This window comes from Macaca thibetana, chromosome 4 (assembly GCF_024542745.1).
Source record: "Macaca thibetana thibetana isolate TM-01 chromosome 4, ASM2454274v1, whole genome shotgun sequence".
NCBI classification, from domain to species: domain Eukaryota; kingdom Metazoa; phylum Chordata; class Mammalia; order Primates; family Cercopithecidae; genus Macaca; species Macaca thibetana.
The window spans coordinates 134,130,064-134,148,147 of NC_065581.1; the positions used below are offsets into that span (position 1 = coordinate 134,130,064).

Here is an 18,084-nt window from a genome sequence, read left to right on the forward strand (position 1 = left end):
TCCAGGAAATGCATTCACTCTGCTTGCCTTGGGCCTAGGCTATGGCGATCACAGGCTTCAGTGTCCTCCTAGAAAGAGTGGGAGAGCAGCTCACTTCTCTCTCTGCTGCCTCCACTCTGGTCTCCAGAGTTTTCCCTTCCCCCAGAGGCAAGCCAGGCCAGAGCCCCTTTGCCCGAGGCAGCTGGGAGCAAGCAGCTGAGGCCACGGCCACAAGGAGCTTCCCATGCCCCTGTGCCACTTAGCCTTACCTCTTTCCTCCAGAGTGGCTCTCTGCGGCCCTCTGTTCCTGCTACATAGGGTTCTTTGCTGGAGTCAGGATGTTCTCAGTCACCCTCCCGGCTCTGCCCTGTCCCAGTCCACTCCACCCCAGGGGGAGCAGCAGCTTTACCTTGTGCTTCCCGGTGCTCTCCGGGCTCACTCTCATGGGGCGGGCTCCAGTGACCGAAGCATTCCCCACCCTTGGAATGTCTCATCTTCTGTCTCCCTTCTTATTCCTTTTGGTTTTGTGGGGAGAGGGGAAGGATCAGGGGGCCAGGCCAGCAGCTCAGGGGCTACAGGGAGATGGGTAATGTGCCTGTTTTTTTAACATGACGAAAAAACCTACCTCCAAAATCCCCTTTTTGTTCTTCTTGGACCTGGGCATTCAGCCTCCTGCCCTTAACTGAACTGGGAGCCTCTGCCACCTGCCCTGTGTGTCCTGGCTCTCAGCTCATGGGGAAGCCACACAGACATCCCTTTCTTCCCTTGCACGCTCGCTAGCAGCTGGTAAGGTCTTCAAACCCTGATTCCTCAGGTTTTCTGCTTAGCGGCACTGACATTAAGTAGTGGAGGGACAGTGCATGCCAGGATACCCCGGAGTAGCCTTCCCCCTTGGCCACGGGCAGCCCCTCACTCACTGTCGCTTTGGAGTTGTCTTTTTTTTTTTTCCTTTCTTTAGTTCCTGTATTCTAAACATTAGTAAAAATAAATGTTTTTACACAGAGCCCTCTGCTGGATGGTTTATCTCCTGCCTCTCTTCATTAAGAAGGCCATTTCATCCTAAGAGTTCCATGATGGTGCTTTTTTTAAACATTTTGAAATACAGCTTTTTTTCCCCCAAAATTAAAAGGTTTTTTGTTGAATTCCAATATGTAAAGCGAATATAAAATTGGTTATTTTGGTTAGTTTTAATTAGTTACATAAATTCAAGTTTATAACAATTCTTTGTTATAAAGAACAATGAAGCTGTTTTGATCAATACAAAATTTGGGTTAAATTTTTTTTAAAAAGGGCCATTATCAAAAAAATAGAAAATAACAAGTGTTGGAGCCCTTGTACACTGCTGGTGGGAATGTAAAATAGTCCAGCTGCTGCAGAAAACATTATGGCAGTTCCTCAAAATGTTAAAAATAAAACTACCATATGATTTAGTAATTCCACTTCTGATTACATATCCAAAAGATCTGAACTCGTGTTCATAGCTGTATTATTCACAATAGCCAAGAGTCCATCAACAAACCCATCAACAGATAACAAGATAAGCAAAATGTGGTATGTACATATACCATGGAATATTACAAAGCATTAAAAAGGAAGAAAGTTCTGACACAATACAACATGTATGAACCTTAAGGACATTATGTTAAGTGACATCAGCCAGTCACAAAAAGATAAATACTACATGGTTTCACTTCTATGAGGCAGCTACACAGTCAAATTCATAGAGACAGAAAGTAGAATGGTGGTCGCCGGAAGCCAGGGGAAGGAGGGAGTGAGGATTTGTTCTTCATGGGTATGGAGTTTCCATTTTGCAAGATTAAAAAGATTCTGTAGCTTGCTTGCCCAATAATATGAATATACTTAACACTACTGAACTATATATTTTAAAAAAGTTAAGATAGTAAATTTCATATTATGTGTATTTTACTATAGTTAAAAAAATATATATATATTTTTAGATGGACTCATTACTCTGTCACCCAGGCTGGAGTGCAGTGGTGCCATCTCAGCTCGCTACAACTGCTGCCTCTTGGGTTCATGCGATTCCCCCGCCTCAGCCTCCTGAGTAGGTGAGATCACAGGTACCCACCACCGTGCCTGGCTAATTCTTCTGTATTTTTAGTAGAGATGGAGTTTCACTATGTTGGCCAGGCTGGTTTCAAACTCCTGACCTCAAGTGATCTACCTGCCTCGGCCTCCCAAAGTGCTAGGATTACAGGCATGAGCCACCATGTCCGGCCAAAACTAACTAAAAAAAAAAAAAAAAAAAAAAAAATCAGTGGTTGTTGTCTGATCATGTGAAGAATGTGAAGGATTCCATGGGGTGGCAGCAGCGTCAGCTAAGGCATGAAGACATGACATGGCCCAGTGCCTCTGGACACCTGTAAGTAGTTCAGCATGCCTTAAACAATGGGTGCAGCGTGGACAGCACAATAAGGCTAAATACACAGGCAAGAATCCAGGAGCTCAGAATCTTAAATGACACAGGAAGAAGAACAGATTTTATCCTAGATCCAACAGTAACTCAATAAATTCTTTTAAGCAGAGAGCATAAAAATGCTTAGTTTTGTGCTTTAGAAAAAGAGTCTGGAAGCAAAGCGGCAGGTTGTAGACCAGGAGACTACTGCAGTAGCATAGGTAAAAGATGAACAGAGCTGGAACTGAGGCACAGCAATAGGAACAGAAAGTAGGGAACAAATGGGAGTGATATTTAAGAGAGAAAATTTACAGCATTTGATGAGTATGACTATCTAAAATAACTGATGCTGGCATTTAGGATGACACCTAAATTTCTTATGTTCCTGGTGGAAGAGTAGGGAGATTGACTATGATGGTAAATACAAAAAGAGAAACATGGGGCCAGGCGCAGTGGCTCACACCTGTAATCCCAGCACTTTGGGAGGCCGAGGCGGGCAGATCACCTGAGGTCAGGAGTTTGATATCAGCCTGGCCAACATGGTGAAACCCTGTCTCTACTAAAAATACAAAACTTAGCCAGGCGTGGTGGCATGTGCCTGTAATCCCAGCTACTCGGGAGGCTGAGGCAGAAGAATCGCTTGAATCTGGGAGGCAGAGGTTGTAGTGAGCCGAGATAGTGCCACTGCACTCCAGCCTGGGCAACAGAGTGAGACTCCATTTCAAAAAACAAAAAAAGAAAGAAACATAGTTAAACAGAGAGTCAGGTTCATAAATCTAAAAATATAAATGCTTAAAGAAAAAAGAGAGATGCTAGTGAAGAAAGCTGAGAAGATACATTGAGAGAAGTATTAAAAACACACACACAAAAAAAAAAGAAAAAAGAAAGTAGTGTCTCAGAAACCAAAAGAATTTAAAGAAGGGAGTGCTCGGTTGTATGAATAAATCTAGAGCATCCGTTAGATTCAGTTATTACAAAGCTATCAGGGGCCCATGATGTGGCATGTAGTGAAGTAAGCCATAGCCTACTGATGGTGGGAGGTTCGAGAAAAGGACAGTAATGAACTAGAGACAGAGAACACACGCAACTTTTTTAAAGATTCTGGGTAGGAAAGGTAAAATGAAGATTTTTAAATTTTAAAGATTCTGGGTAGGAAAGGTACAGAGAATACAGGCAACTCTTTTAAAGCTTCTGGGTAGGAAAGGTACAATGGAGAAGCTATCAGAAGATTCAAAATCAAGAGATTTTTCTGTAGCTAATTCTTACGGTTTTCTAGCTTTGTTTTTTATTTGTTTAGGGATAGGAAAGGTGTTATTGAGCAAGTAAAGTTGGGAGAAAGGAGGTGATAAAGACAAAGGGTTGAAAATACAGAAACACCGAGAAGGAAGAAGTAACTGGTATAACAAGATCCCGGTTGAGACCAGCCGACCAAGAACACAGCTGAAGGGGTTAGTCTTAACTAGATAAAGGACACCTTTTTTCCTAAAACTGTATGAGAATTTAAAAGCCAAATGCAGTAGCAGAGGGACTTGGGACTTGAAGTGAGCAGATCCCAGCCTCAGTGCCATCAGATGAGAGAGGGGTAGAAGGTTATAGTTGCTCCAAACAGGGCGCTGCAGCAGCAACAGTAGACATGAGAAAAAACTGAGCCAAAGCAGTGGACCTGCCGAGCCGAGGCTCTGAGTGTGGAAGACATACATTTGCAGGAGAGCCAACCTACAGGACTGTGTGATTTCTTCATTTTGTCATTCTTTTGATAAATACTTATTAACACCTTATTTATTATGTATTTATTTATTTGAGACAGGGTCTTTCTCTGTCACCCAGGCTGGAGTATGGTGGCATATTCACAGCTCACTGCAGCCCCGCCCTCCCAGATTCAAGCAATCCTTCCACCTCAGCTACCCAAGTAGCTGGAATCAAGGCATGCACCACCATGCCCAGGTAATTTTTTTCTATCTTTTGTAGAAACAGTCTCACTGTGTTGCCTAGGCTGGTCTTAAACCACTGAGCTCAAGCAATCCTCCCTCCTCAGGCCCCCAAAGTGCTGGGATTATGTGAGCCTTAACGTGTTTTATGTGTCACACATTATAGAGGTACTGGGTATACGCTAGTGATCAAAACAGTCATGGTCCTGGCCCTCGTGGAGCCTAATCTAGCCACAAAGATAGTCAATCAAATAGACAATAATGGGCCAGGCACAGTGGCTCATGCCTGTAATCCCAGCACTTTGAGGGGCTGAGGCAGGCAGATCACTTGAGGTCACGAGTTTGAGACCAGCCTGGCCAACATGGTGAAACCCCATCTCTACTATAAATACAAAACTTAGCTGGGTGTGGTGGCAGGCACCTGTAATCCGAGCTACTAGGGAGGCTGAGACAGGAGAATCACTTGAACCCAGGAGGCAGAGTTTGCGGTGAGCCAAGATCGCGCAACTGCACTCCAGCCCGGGCGACAGAGCGAGACTCCATCTCAAAACAAACGAACAAACAACAACAACAACAAAAAAAACACAAATAGACAAAAACATAATCACAACATGTGATGAGCTCTATGAGGGTATGCCACTGGGTACAGTGATAGAGAGCTTACTTATAAAAATACTCTACTCACAGTGGGCAGGGACTCTGAAGTGGTGACATTTGAGATCCTAAGAATGAAGAGGTCTAAGCAGAAGGAACACTCAGGCATTTTCAGAAGATCTATAGCAGAAAAGACTTGGTTGAGTCCAGTATCTATAAGAAGAAAGTTCAACTGGAGCACAGTGGGCAGGGAGAGAGGACCATGATAAGGCAGGAGATACAGGCAGTAGACCAGAACATGGAGGGTATTGTGGGCTACAGCAAGGACGGTGGATTTTATTTTGCCCAGGTGTTGGGGCAAAAAAGCAAATGCCTGGATTGGATCTGCCATTGGTGTTTCCCAGCCAGGTCAAACAGAAGGAGATAGGACAACTGAAAGAGCCACCAAGAAAGTGACATACCTTGAGGCCTTGTCTAGTGTGAGAATGAATACATCCATGCTGTCCTGGAAGAGGCCAAGCCTGGGTGAGGTTCCAGAGCATTAGTAGTAGTGGAAAGGAAGTAAATGGCAACTAGAACGGGAAGCTGTGGCGATAGCTGTAGCTGAGTTTAAGGTCTCAGAAATATGCTTATGAATGGCAGAGTGATGTATGGGTGTAGGATGCCAACGTCAAAGAAGTCAAGGGATTTTAAGAAAAGCAACAGCTGTGATGGCCGTAGTGGGAATGGAGTATTTATCATTAATAATAACAGCCACCATCTGTTTAACATTGTCTATGTGCCCAATACTGTGCTAAACACTTCGTATAGATTATCTCACTTTATTTTCAGAACAGTTACTATTATGGCCATTGTACAAATAAAGAAACAGAAGGACTGGGAGGTGAAGTAAATTGCTTGAAACCACTCAGCTGGTAACAGACTGCACAGGAACGCAAATGGTTCTGACTGACTCCAAAGCTCACTTTGTGCCAGCATGGCTGGACAGATTGTGCTCGTGCTACTGAAGGACACAAGCATTGCAATGTAAGCTATGAAACAAAATCCTCAAAATAGGAGAGGAAATATTCAGATGACAGCAAAAAGAGAGGCAGAAGGTAACAAAACCAGGTAACATGAACCACCAATACGGAAAGGCCTTTGTGTGAGGATAGAACAGGGACAAAGCAACAGAGAGCAAAGAGAATGTAGACGATATCTCTGGGTCCTGTGGAATGTGGGATTGGGTGAAACGAGCAGCCTTCACCTAGAAGAAGCTGTGATTTCAATCAGATAAGAGCTGAGTTTCAGCTAAGGCAAGAAGAGGTATTCCTGGAAAATGTTTAGGGAGTCCGGTTGCTAATTTACAATGTAACAGACTAGCATAGTGATTAAGAGCACAGAATCTGGAATCAGACTGCTTGGGCTTGAGTCCTGGTTCCCCTACTCACTAACAAATTACTTAACTTCTTTGTGCCTCAGTTTCCCTGACAAACAGGAGTGATGACAATGGTCTTCCCATGGTTTGGATGTGGTTTGTCCCCACCAAAACTCATGTTGAAATCTGATTCCCAACATGGTAGTGCTGGACATGGAGCCTTGTGGGAGATGTTTGGGTCACAGGGGTGGATCCCTCATAAATAGATGAATGCCTTACATTAGGAGGATGTTTTCACTTTCATGGGACTGGGTTAGTTACTAAAGAGTACGCTCTTATAAAAGTGAATTAGGCTTCCTAGATTCTCTCTTGCTTCCTCTGTCGCCATGTGATCTCTTTGCACGCACCCACTCACTTTTCCACTTCTCTGCCATGTTTTGACCCAGCATGTGGTTCTCACCAGGAGCCAGCCAGTGCAGTGCTACGCTCTTGAACTTCCCAGCCTGCAAAATTGTCAGCTCAATAAACGTCTTTCCTTCATAAATTACCCAGCCTCAAGTATTCTGTTATAGCAACACAAAATGAACTAAGACAGCCCCTACCTCATGGATTTGTCAGAACGAAATTAATATTTAATAAGATAATTAGAATAATGCCTGGAACAAAGTCAATCCATTTAGAAAGTGTTTGATTGAAAATCAAGTAAATAAAAGAGGTGAGAATAAAAAGGAGTAAGAGAGAGGTAAGAAAGGAGAGGAAGGATGGAGGAAGTGTGCTTGGAGGCAGACGCAAATAGAGGCAGGGTATGAAACTAAGGTTCAATGGTGCAGGTCTCAATGGTGCAGGACTGTGAAAGCAGTCATCCTAGTTGAGAAGACAAGCTGGTCTTCTAAATGAAGTGTGGCTAAGTTATTTTGATGTTTCTGAAGGAAGCCTAGCCCAAGCCATTAGGGGGATGGTTAGTGGGCTGCTGGGAAACCCACCAGCCTGTGGTGGTTAGAAGTCGAAGACTTCATGTAGTAATAGAGCACCCTAGAAGGGCCTAAAGATACCAGAAACTGAACAGATTCTTCACAAGGAGCAGAAAACACAGAATGTAGTCTCTCCATCATTTGGGGGAAATGACAGTCAAAATAAAAGAAAGCATAATATTCAAAAGAACATTCTAAAAACCTTTCATTTTTTCTTGTATGACATAAATGTACTTAGAATCTTTTATCATGCTAACCAAGGGCACTTTTCTATTTAAAAAAGAAAGATTTGCAAGAACTATTATAATTCTAGTGGGCTAAATTTTTAGCAATCTCTCAATCTAACAAGCTTAACAAAATTACATATGGCTGAAAAAATGAATGAAATCACATATCCATTTCTATGTAAAAAGCTTTTCAGTGCAATTTCATCATTCATTATAAAATGTGGGAACATGCCATATAAATGCAAAATTTTCAGTATCTTCTTAATTCTATCAGCTACTGGGTAGTTCTAGGAAAGAAGGTGCTGTTTTATTCTGGAAAAAAAAAAAAAAAGACAGGATCACTCAAGGTCAAGCTAGGAAGCTGAGACACAGCCTCTGATGCCACACACCTTACCTGCTCCCTCAAGTGGCTACCACCGTAAGCCCACAGTACATGTGATGCAAAGAAGGGCTTGGTCTCTTTAGCTCACCAGCAGGTACCAAAAATAACTGGGAGTAACAGCATAATTTTAATGGTATAGGAAAAAAGAAATATCTTTTTCTCATCCATCCTATATTCATTGTTACAGAGAACTCTATAAAAAAGACAGATTAACAAGAGACAAGCATTCCAATTTATTTAACAGAAGCTTTATGTGACATAGGACCTTTTATAAGAAAATAATGACCCAAATAAACATGTAAACCTGTGTATTTTTATGCTATGTTTGATGAAAAAGTGGATAGTTGTGGAGAAGTACAACTGAATTAAAAACTATGATTTAATGGTAATAAACTGGGGGAAACTTAGCAAGGCCTACTGACTCAGCTTCTCCTCTGTGACCCAGTGTCTTCAGAAAGGAGGATGTTCCACTCCTCCAGGCATAGAGAAAGCATATCTCAAATGTGGGTCCTACGACCTGCTTCAGGGAAGGGCAGCAGGGCAGAGGGTGGCTTTCCTACTTCTGCTGTTTTCTCAAATTCCTTTAGCTTAAAATATTATGGAGTAGCATATCCTGACCCCCATTAATGGTAAAAGCCCATCAATTTAGACTCTACTAGTACAAAATGTCCAATGATTTTCTTCAATTTTATACATTACAAATTCTAAATGACTATCCTGCCAATATTTAGTAACGAGTACAAAGAGTAGTGTCTGAAATTGGTTCCTTTTTTCATAAGAACTATGTAACACTTTAAGAATTTATTTTTTTAACTTGTAAATCTAAAAACTCTCTCAATGAAAATTAGGTAAATTGGACTACAGCTGAACCTTTGAACAACACAGGTTTGAACTAAGCAGGTCCACTTATATATGGGTATTTTTCTTTTTTTATTATTATTATACTTTATGTTCCAGGGTACATGTGCACAACATGCAGGTTACATATGTATACATGTGCCATGTTGGTGTGCTGCACCCATTAACTCATCATTTACATTAGGTATATCTCCTAATGCTATCCCTCCCCCCTCCCCCTACCCCACAATAGGCCCCAGTGTGTGATGTTCCCCTTCCTGTGTCCAAGTGTTCTCATTGTTCAATTCCCACCTATGAATAAGAACACGCAGTGTTTAGTTTTCTGTTCTTGCGATAGTTTGCTGAGAATGATGGTTTCCAACTGCATCCATGTCCCTACAAAGGACATGAACTCATCCTTTTTTATGGCTGCATAGTATTTCATGGTGTATATGTGCCACATTTTCTTAATCCAGTCTGTCACTGATGGACATTTGGGTTGGTTCCAAGTCTTTGCTATTGTGAATAGTGCCGCATTGAACATATATGTGCATGTGTCTTTACAGCAGCATGATTTATAATCCTTTGGGTATATACTCAGTAATGGGATAGCTGGGTCAAATGGTATTTCTAGTTAGAGATCCTTGAGGAATCGACACACTGTCTTCCACAATGCTTGAACTAGTTTACAGTTCCACCAACAGTGTAAAAGTGTTCCTATTTCTCCACATCCTCTCCAGCACCTGTTGTTTCCTGACTTTTTAATGATCACCATTCTAATTGGTGTAAGATGGTATCTCATTATGATTTTGATTTGCATTTCTCTGATGGCTAGTGACAATGAGCATTTTTTCATGTGTCTGTTGGCTGCATAAATGTCTTCTTTTGAGAAGTGTCTGTTCATGTCCTTTGCCCACTTTTTGATGGGGTTGTTTTTTTCTTGTAAATTTGTTTGAGTTCTTTGTAGGTTCTGGATATTAGCCTTTTGTCAGATGAGTAGATTGCAAAAATTTTCTCCCATTCTGTAGGTTGCCTGTTCACTCTCACGGTAGTTTCTTTTGCTGTGCAGAAACTCTTTAGTTTAATTAGATCCCATTTGTCAATGTTAGCTTTTGTTGCCATTGCTTTTGGTGTTTTAGGCATGAAGTCCTTGCCCATGCCTATGTCCTGAATGGTATTGCCTAGGTTTTCTTCTAGGGTTTTCATGGTTTTAGGTCTAACATTTAAGTCTCTAATCCATCTTGAATTAATTTTTGTATAAGGTGTAAGGAAGGGATCCAGTTTCAACTTTCTACTTATGACTAGCCAGTTTTCCCAGCACCATTTATTAAATAGGGAATCCTTTCCCCATTTCTTGTTTTTGTCAGGTTTGTCAAAGATCAGATGGTTGTAGATGTGTGGTATTATTTCTGAGGTCTCTGTTCTGTTCCATTGGTCTATATCTCTGTTTTGGTACCAGTACCATGCTGTTTTGATTACTGTAGCCTTGTAGTATAGTTTGAAGTCAGGTAGCATGATGTCTCCAGCTTTGTTCTTTTGGCTTAGGATTGTCTTGGCTATCTGGGCTCTTTTTTGATTCCATACGAACTTTAAAGTATTTTTTTTCTAATTCTGTGAAGAAAGTCATTGGTAGCTTAATGGGGATGGTTTTGAATCTACAAATTACCTTGGGCAATATGGCCATTTTCATGGTATTGATTCTTCCTATCCATGAGCATGGAATGTTCTTCCATTTGTTTGTGTCCTCTTTTATTTCATTGAGCAGTGGTTTGTAGTTCTCCTTGAAGAGGTCCTTCACATCCCTTGTAAGTTGGATTCCTAGGTATTTTATTCACTTTGAAGCAGTTGTGAATGGGAGTTCACAATCTGACTTCCTCTTTTCCTAATTAAATACCCTTTATTTCTTTGTCTTGCCTGATTGCCCTGGCCAGAAGTTCCAACAATATGTTGAATAGGAGTGGTGAGAGAGGGCATTCCTGTCTTGTCCCAGTTTTCAAGGGGAATGCTTCCAGTTTTCCCCATTCAGTATGATATTGGCTGTGGGTTTGTCATAAATAGCTCTTTTTATTTTGAGATACGTTCCATCGATACCGAGTTTATTGAGACTTTTTAGCATGAAGGGCTGTTGAATTTTTTCAAAGGCTTTTTCTGCATTTATTGAGATAATCATGTGGTTTTTGTCTTTGGTTCTGTTTATATGCTGGATTACGTTTATTGATTCGCGTATATGGAACCAACCTTGCATCCCAGGGATGAAGCCCACTTGATTATGGTAGATAAGCTTTTTGATGTGCTGCTGGATTCAGTTTGCCAGTATTTTATTGAGGATTTTTGCATGGATGTTCATCAGGGATACTGGTCTAAAATTCTCTTTTTTTTGTTGTTGTGTCTCTGCCAGGCTTTGGTATCAGGATGATGTTGGCCTCATAAAATGAGTTAAGGAGGATTCCCTCTTTTTCTTATTTTTTTATTTTTTTTATTTTTTTATTATTTTTATTATTATTATTATTATACTTTAAGTTCTAGGGTACATGTGCATAATGTGCAGATTTGTTACATATGTACACTTGTGCCATGTTGGTGTGCTGCACCCATCACCTTGTCAGCACCCATCAACTCGTCATTTACATCAGGTATAACTCCCAATGCAATCCCTCCCCCCTCCCCCCTCCCCCCTCCCCATGATAGGCCCTGGTGTATGATGTTCCCCTTCCCGAGTCCAAGTGATCTCATTGTTCAGTTCCCACCTATGAGTGAGAACATGCAGCGTTTGGTTTTCTGTTCTTGTGATAGTTTGCTAAGAATGATGGTTTCCAGCTGTATCCATGTCCCTACAAAGGACACAAACTCATCCTTTTTTATGGCTGCATAGGATTCCATGGTGTATATGTGCCACATTTTCTTAATCCAGTCTGTCACTGATGGACATTTGGGCTGATTCCAAGTCTTTGCTATTGTGAATAGTGCCACAATAAACATACGTGTGCATGTGTCTTTATAGCAGCATAATTTATAATCCTTTGGGTATATACCCAGTAATGGGACGGCTGGGTCATACGGTACATCTAGTTCTAGATCCTTGAGGAATCGCCATACTGTTTTCCATAATGGTTGAACTAGTTTACAATCCCACCAACAGTGTAAAAGTGTTCCTATTTCTCCACATCCTCTCCAGCACCTGTTTGTTTCCTGACTTTTTAATGATTGCCATTCTAACTGGTGTGAGATGGTATCTCATTGTGGTTTTGATTTGCATTTCTCTGATGGCCAGTGATGATGAGCATTTTTTCATGTGCCTGTTGGCTGTATGAATGTCTTCTTTTGAGAAATGTCTGTTCATATCCTTTGCCCACTTTTTGATGGGGTTGTTTGTTTTTTTCTTGTAAATTTGTTTGAGTTCTTTGTAGGTTCTGGATATTAGCCCTTTGTCAGATGAGTAGATTGCAAACATTTTCTCCCATTCTGTAGGTTGCCTGTTCACTCTGATGGTAGTTTCTTTTGCTGTGCAGAAGCTCTTTAGTTTAATTAGATCCCATTTGTCAATTTTGGCTTTTGCTGCTGTTGCTTTTGGTGTTTTAGACATGAAGTCTTTGCCCATGCCTATGTCCTGAATGGTACTACCTAGGTTTTCCTCTAGGATTTTTATGGTATTAGGTCTAACATTTAAGTCTCTACTCCATCTTGAATTAATTTTCGTATAAGGAGTAAGGAAAGGATCCAGCTCCAGCTTTCTACATATGGCTAGCCAATTTTCCCAGCACCATTTATTAAATAGGGAATCCTTTCCCCATTTCTTGTTTCTCTCAGGTTGTCAAAGATCAGATGGCTGTAGATGTGTGGTATTATTTCTGAGGACTCTGTTCTGTTCCATTGGTCTATATCTCTGTTTTGGTACCAGTACCATGCTGTTTTGGTTACTGTAGCCTTGTAGTATAGTTTGAAGTCAGGTATCGTGATGCCTCCAGCTTTGTTCTTTTGACTTAGGATTGTCTTGGAGATGCGGGCTCTTTTTTGGTTCCATATGAACTTTAAAGCAGTTTTTTCCAATTCTGTGAAGAAACTCGTTGGTAGCTTGATGGGGATGGCATTGAATCTATAAATTACCTTGGGCAGTATGGCCATTTTGTCTCAGCCCAAAATCTCCTTAAGCTGATAAGCAACTTCAGCAAAGTCTCAGGATACAACATTAATGTGCAAAAATCACAAGCATTCTTATACACCAGTAACAGACAAACAGAGAGCCAAATCAGGAATGAACTTCCATTCACAATCGCTTCAAAGAGAATAAAATATCTAGGAATCCAACTTACAAGGGATGTAAAGGACCTCTTCAAGGAGAACTACAAACCACTGCTCAGTGAAATAAAAGAGGACACAAACAAATGGAAGAACATACCATGCTCATGTATAGGAAGAATCAATATCGTGAAAATGGATTCCCTCTTTTTCTATTGATTGGAATAGTTTCAGAAGGAATGGTATCAGCTCCTCCTTGTACCTCTGGTAGAATTTGGCTGTGAATCCGTCTGGTCCTGGACTTTTCTTGGTTGGTAGGCTATTAATTATTGCCTCAATTTCAGAGCCTGTTATTGGACTATTCAGGGATTCAACTTCTTCCTGGTTTAGTCTTGGGAGATTGTATGTGTCCAGGAATTTATCCATTTCTTCTAGGTTTTCTAGTTTATTTGTGGAGAGGTGTTTATAGTATTCTCTGATGGTAGTTTGTATTTCTGTGGGGTCAGTGGTGATATCCCCTTTATCATTTTTTATTGCGTCTATTTGATTCTTCTCTCTTTTCTTCTTTATTAGTCTTGCTAGTGGTCTATCAATTTTGTTGATCTTTTCAAAAAAACCAGTTCCTGGATTCACTGATTTTTGAAGGGTTTTTTTGTGCCTCTATCTCCTTCAGTTCTGCTCTGATCTTAGTTATTTCTTGCCTTCTGCTAGCTTTTGAATGTGTTTGCTCTTGTTCTCTAGTTCTTTTAATTATGATGTTAGGGTGTCAATTTTAGATCTTTCCTGCTTTCTCTTGTGGGCATTTAGTGCTATAAATTTCCCTCTACACAGTGCTTTAAATGTGTCCCAAAGATTCTGGTATGTTGTATCTTTGTTCTCACTGGTTTCAAAGAACATCTTTATTTCTGCCTTCATTTCGTTATGTACCCAGTAGTCATTCAGGAGCAGGTTGTTCCGTTTCCATGTAGTTGAGTGGTTTTGAGTGAGTTTCTTAATCGTGAGTTCTAGTTTGATTGCACTATGGTCTGAGAGACAGTTTGTTATAATTTCTGTTCTTGTACATTTGCTGAGGAGTGCTTTACTTCCAACTATGTGGTCAATTTTGGAATAAGTGCGATGTGGTGCTGAGAAGAATGTATATTCTGTTGATTTGGGGTGGAGAGTTCTGTAGATGTCCATTAGGTCTGCTTGGCGTATATATGGATATTTTTCAGTAGAAGTTACACGTGTGTGCCTGCCTATCCTGCCTCCCTGCTTCCACCTCCACTTCTTGTGCCTCTGCCACCCCTAAGACAGCAAGACTCACTCCTCCTCTTCCTCAGTCCACTCAATGTGAAAATGATGAGGGTGAAAACCTTTATGATCATCCACTTCCACTTAATGAACAGCAAACATGTATTCTCTTTCTCAGAATTCTCTTAATAGCATTTTCTTTTCTCTAAATTATTTATCACAAGAATATAGTATATATTAATAATACATGTAACATATAAAATATGTGTTAATCAGTTGTTTATGTTATCAATAAGGCTTTCAGTCAACAGTAGACTATTAGTAGTAAACTTCTGGGGGAGTCGAAAGTTACATGGGGAATTTTGACTACGCAGGGTTCTGGGCACCAATCTCCATGTTGTTCAAAGGTCAACTAGAATTACTTTCTTTTTTTTTTTTTTTTTTTTTTTTTTAATTTATTTATTATTATTATACTTTAAGTTGTAGGGTACATGTGCATAACGTGCAGGTTGGTTACATATGTATACTTGTGCCTTGTTGGTGTGCTGCACCCATCAACTCGTCATTTACATCAGGTATAACTCCCAATGCAATCCCTCCCCCTCCCCCCCTCCCCCCCCCCCCCTCCCCCCTCCCCATGATAGGCCCCGGTGTGTGATGTTCCCCTTCCTGAGTCCAAGTGATCTCATTGTTCAGTTCCCACCTATGAGTGAGAACATGCGGTGTTTGGTTTTCTGTTCTTGTGATAGTTTGCTAAGAATGATGGTTTCCAGCTGCATCCATGTCCCTACAAAGGACACAAACTCATCCTTTTTTATGGCTGCATAGTATTCCATGGTGTATATGTGCCACATTTTCTTAATCCAATCTGTCACTGATGGACATTTGGGTTGGTTCCAAGTCTTTGCTATTGTGAATAGTGCCGCAATAAACATACGTGTGCATGTGTCTTTATAGCAGCATAATTTATAATCCTTTGGGTATATACCCAGTAATGGGATGGCTGGGTCATATGGTACATCTAGTTCTAGATCCTTGAGGAATCGCCGTACTGTTTTCCATAATGGTTGAACTAGTTTACAATCCCACCAACAGTGTAAAAGTGTTCCTATTTCTCCACATCCTCTCCAGCACCTGTTGTTTCCTGACTTTTTAATGATCGCCATTCTAACTGGTGTGAGATGGTATCTCATTGTGGTTTTGATTTGCATTTCTCTGATGGCCAGTGATGATGAGCATTTTTTCATGTGCCTGTTGGCTGTATGAATGTCTTCTTTTGAGAAATGTCTGTTCATATCCTTTGCCCACTTTTTGATGGGGTTGTTTGTTTTTTTCTTGTAAATTTGTTTGAGTTCTTTGTAGGTTCTGGATATTAGCCCTTTGTCAGATGAGTAGATTGCAAACATTTTCTCCCATTCTGTAGGTTGCCTGTTCACTCTGATGGTAGTTTCTTTTGCTGTGCAGAAGCTCTTTAGTTTAATTAGATCCCATTTGTCAATTTTGGCTTTTGCTGCTGTTGCTTTTGGTGTTTTAGACATGAAGTCTTTGCCCATGCCTATGTCCTGAATGGTACTACCTAGGTTTTCCTCTAGGATTTTTATGGTATTAGGTCTAACATTTAAGTCTCTAATCCATCTTGAATTAATTTTCGTATAAGGAGTAAGGAAAGGATCCAGTTTCAGCTTTCTACTTACGGCTAGCCAATTTTCCCAGCACCTTTTATTAAATAGGGAATCCTTTCCCCATTTCTTGTTTCTCTCAGGTTTGTCAAAGATCAGATGGCTGTAGATGTGTGGTATTATTTCTGAGGACTCTGTTCTGTTCCATTGGTCTATATCTCTGTTTTGGTACCAGTACCATGCTGTTTTGGTTACTGTAGCCTTGTAGTATAGTTTGAAGTCAGGTATCGTGATGCCTCCAGCTTTGTTCTTTTGACTTAGGATTGTCTTGGAGATGCGGGCTCTTTTTTGGTTCCATATGAACTTTAAAGCAGTTTTTTCCAATTCTGTGAAGAAACTCGTTGGTAGCTTGATGGGGATGGCATTGAATCTATAAATTACCTTGGGCAGTATGGCCATTTTCACGATATTGATTCTTCCTATCCATGAGCATGGTATGTTCTTCCATTTGTTTGTGTCCTCTTTTATTTCACTGAGCAGTGGTTTGTAGTTCTCCTTGAAGAGGTCCTTTACATCCCTTGTAAGTTGGATTCCTAGGTATTTTATTCTCTTTGAAGCAATTGTGAATGGAAGTTCATTCCTGATTTGGCTCTCTGTTTGTCTGTTACTGGTGTATAAGATTGCTTGTGATTTTTGCACATTAATTTTGTATCCTGAGACTTTGCTGAAGTTGCTTATCAGCTTAAGGAGATTTTGGGCTGAGACAATGGGGTTTTCTAAATATACAATCATGTCATCTGCAAACAGGGACAATTTGACTTCTTCTTTTCCTAACTGAATACCCTTGATTTCTTTCTCTTGCCTGATTGCCCTAGCCAGAACTTCCAACACTATGTTGAATAGGAGTGGTGAGAGAGGGCATCCCTGTCTTGTGCCAGTTTTCAAAGGGAATTTTTCTAGTTTTTGCCCATTCAGTATGATATTGGCTGTGGGTTTGTCGTAGATAGCTCTTATTATTTTGAGGTACGTTCCATCAATACCGAATTTATTGAGCGTTTTTAGCATGAAGGGCTGTTGAATTTTGTCAAAAGCCTTTTCTGCATCTATTGAGATAATCATGTGGTTCTTGTCTTTGGTTCCGTTTATATGCTGGATTATGTTTATTGATTTGTGAATGTTGAACCAGCCTTGCATCCCAGGGATGAAGCCCACTTGATCATGGTGGATAAGCTTTTTGATGTGTTGCTGAATCCGGTTTGCCAGTACTTTATTGAGGATTTTTGCATCGATGTTCATCAGGGATATTGGTCTAAAATTCTCTTTTTTTGTTGTGTCTCTGCCAGGCTTTGGTATCAGGATGATGTTGGCCTCATAAAATGAGTTAGGGAGGATTCCCTCTTTTTCTATTGATTGGAATAGCTTCAGAAGGAATGGTACCAACTCCTCCTTGTACCTCTGGTAGAATTCAGCTGTGAATCCATCTGGTCCTGGACTTTTTTTGGTTGGTAGGCTATTAATTATTGCCTCAATTTCAGAGCCTGCTATTGGTCTATTCAGGGATTCAACTTCTTCCTGGTTTAGTCTTGGAAGAGTGTAAGTGTCCAGGAAATTATCCATTTCTTCTAGATTTTCCAGTTTATTTGCGTAGAGGTGTTTATAGTATTCTCTGATGGTAGTTTGTATTTCTGTGGGGTCGGTGGTGATATCCCCTTTATCATTTTTAATTGCGTCGATTTCATTCTTCTCTCTTCTTTATTAGTCTTGCTAGTGGTCTGTCAATTTTGTTGATCTTTTCAAAAAACCAACTCCTGGATTCATTGATTTTTTGGAGGGTTTTTTGTGTCTCTATCTCCTTCAGTTCTGCTCTGATCTTAGTTATTTCTTGCCTTCTGCTAGCTTTCGAATGTGTTTCCTCTTGCTTCTCTAGTTCTTTTAATTGTGATGTTAGAGTGTCAATTTTAGATCTTTCCTGCTTTCTCTTGTGGGCATTTAGTGCTATAAATTTCCCTCTACACACTGCTTTAAATGTGTCCCAGAGATTCTGGTATGTTGTATCTTTGTTCTCATTGGTTTCAAAGAACATCTTTATTTCTGCCTTCATTTCGTTATGTACCCAGTAGTCATTCAGGAGCAGGTTGTTCCGTTTCCATGTAGTTGAGCGGTTTTGATTGAGTTTCTTAGTCCTGAGTTCTAGTTTGATTGCACTGTGGTCTGAGAGACAGTTTGTTATAATTTCTGTTCTTGTACATTTGCTGAGGAGTGCTTTACTTCCAATTACGTGGTCGATTTTGGAGTAAGTACGATG

General features: G+C 40.5%; 1 protein-coding gene across 4 annotated transcripts in view; it reads right to left on the reverse strand.

Annotated features, from left to right (window-relative positions):
* The window catches only part of AKAP7 (A-kinase anchoring protein 7), a 155,257-nt gene that overhangs the window by 97,586 nt on the left and 39,587 nt on the right, over positions 1-18,084 (reverse strand). The window lies entirely within an intron of this gene.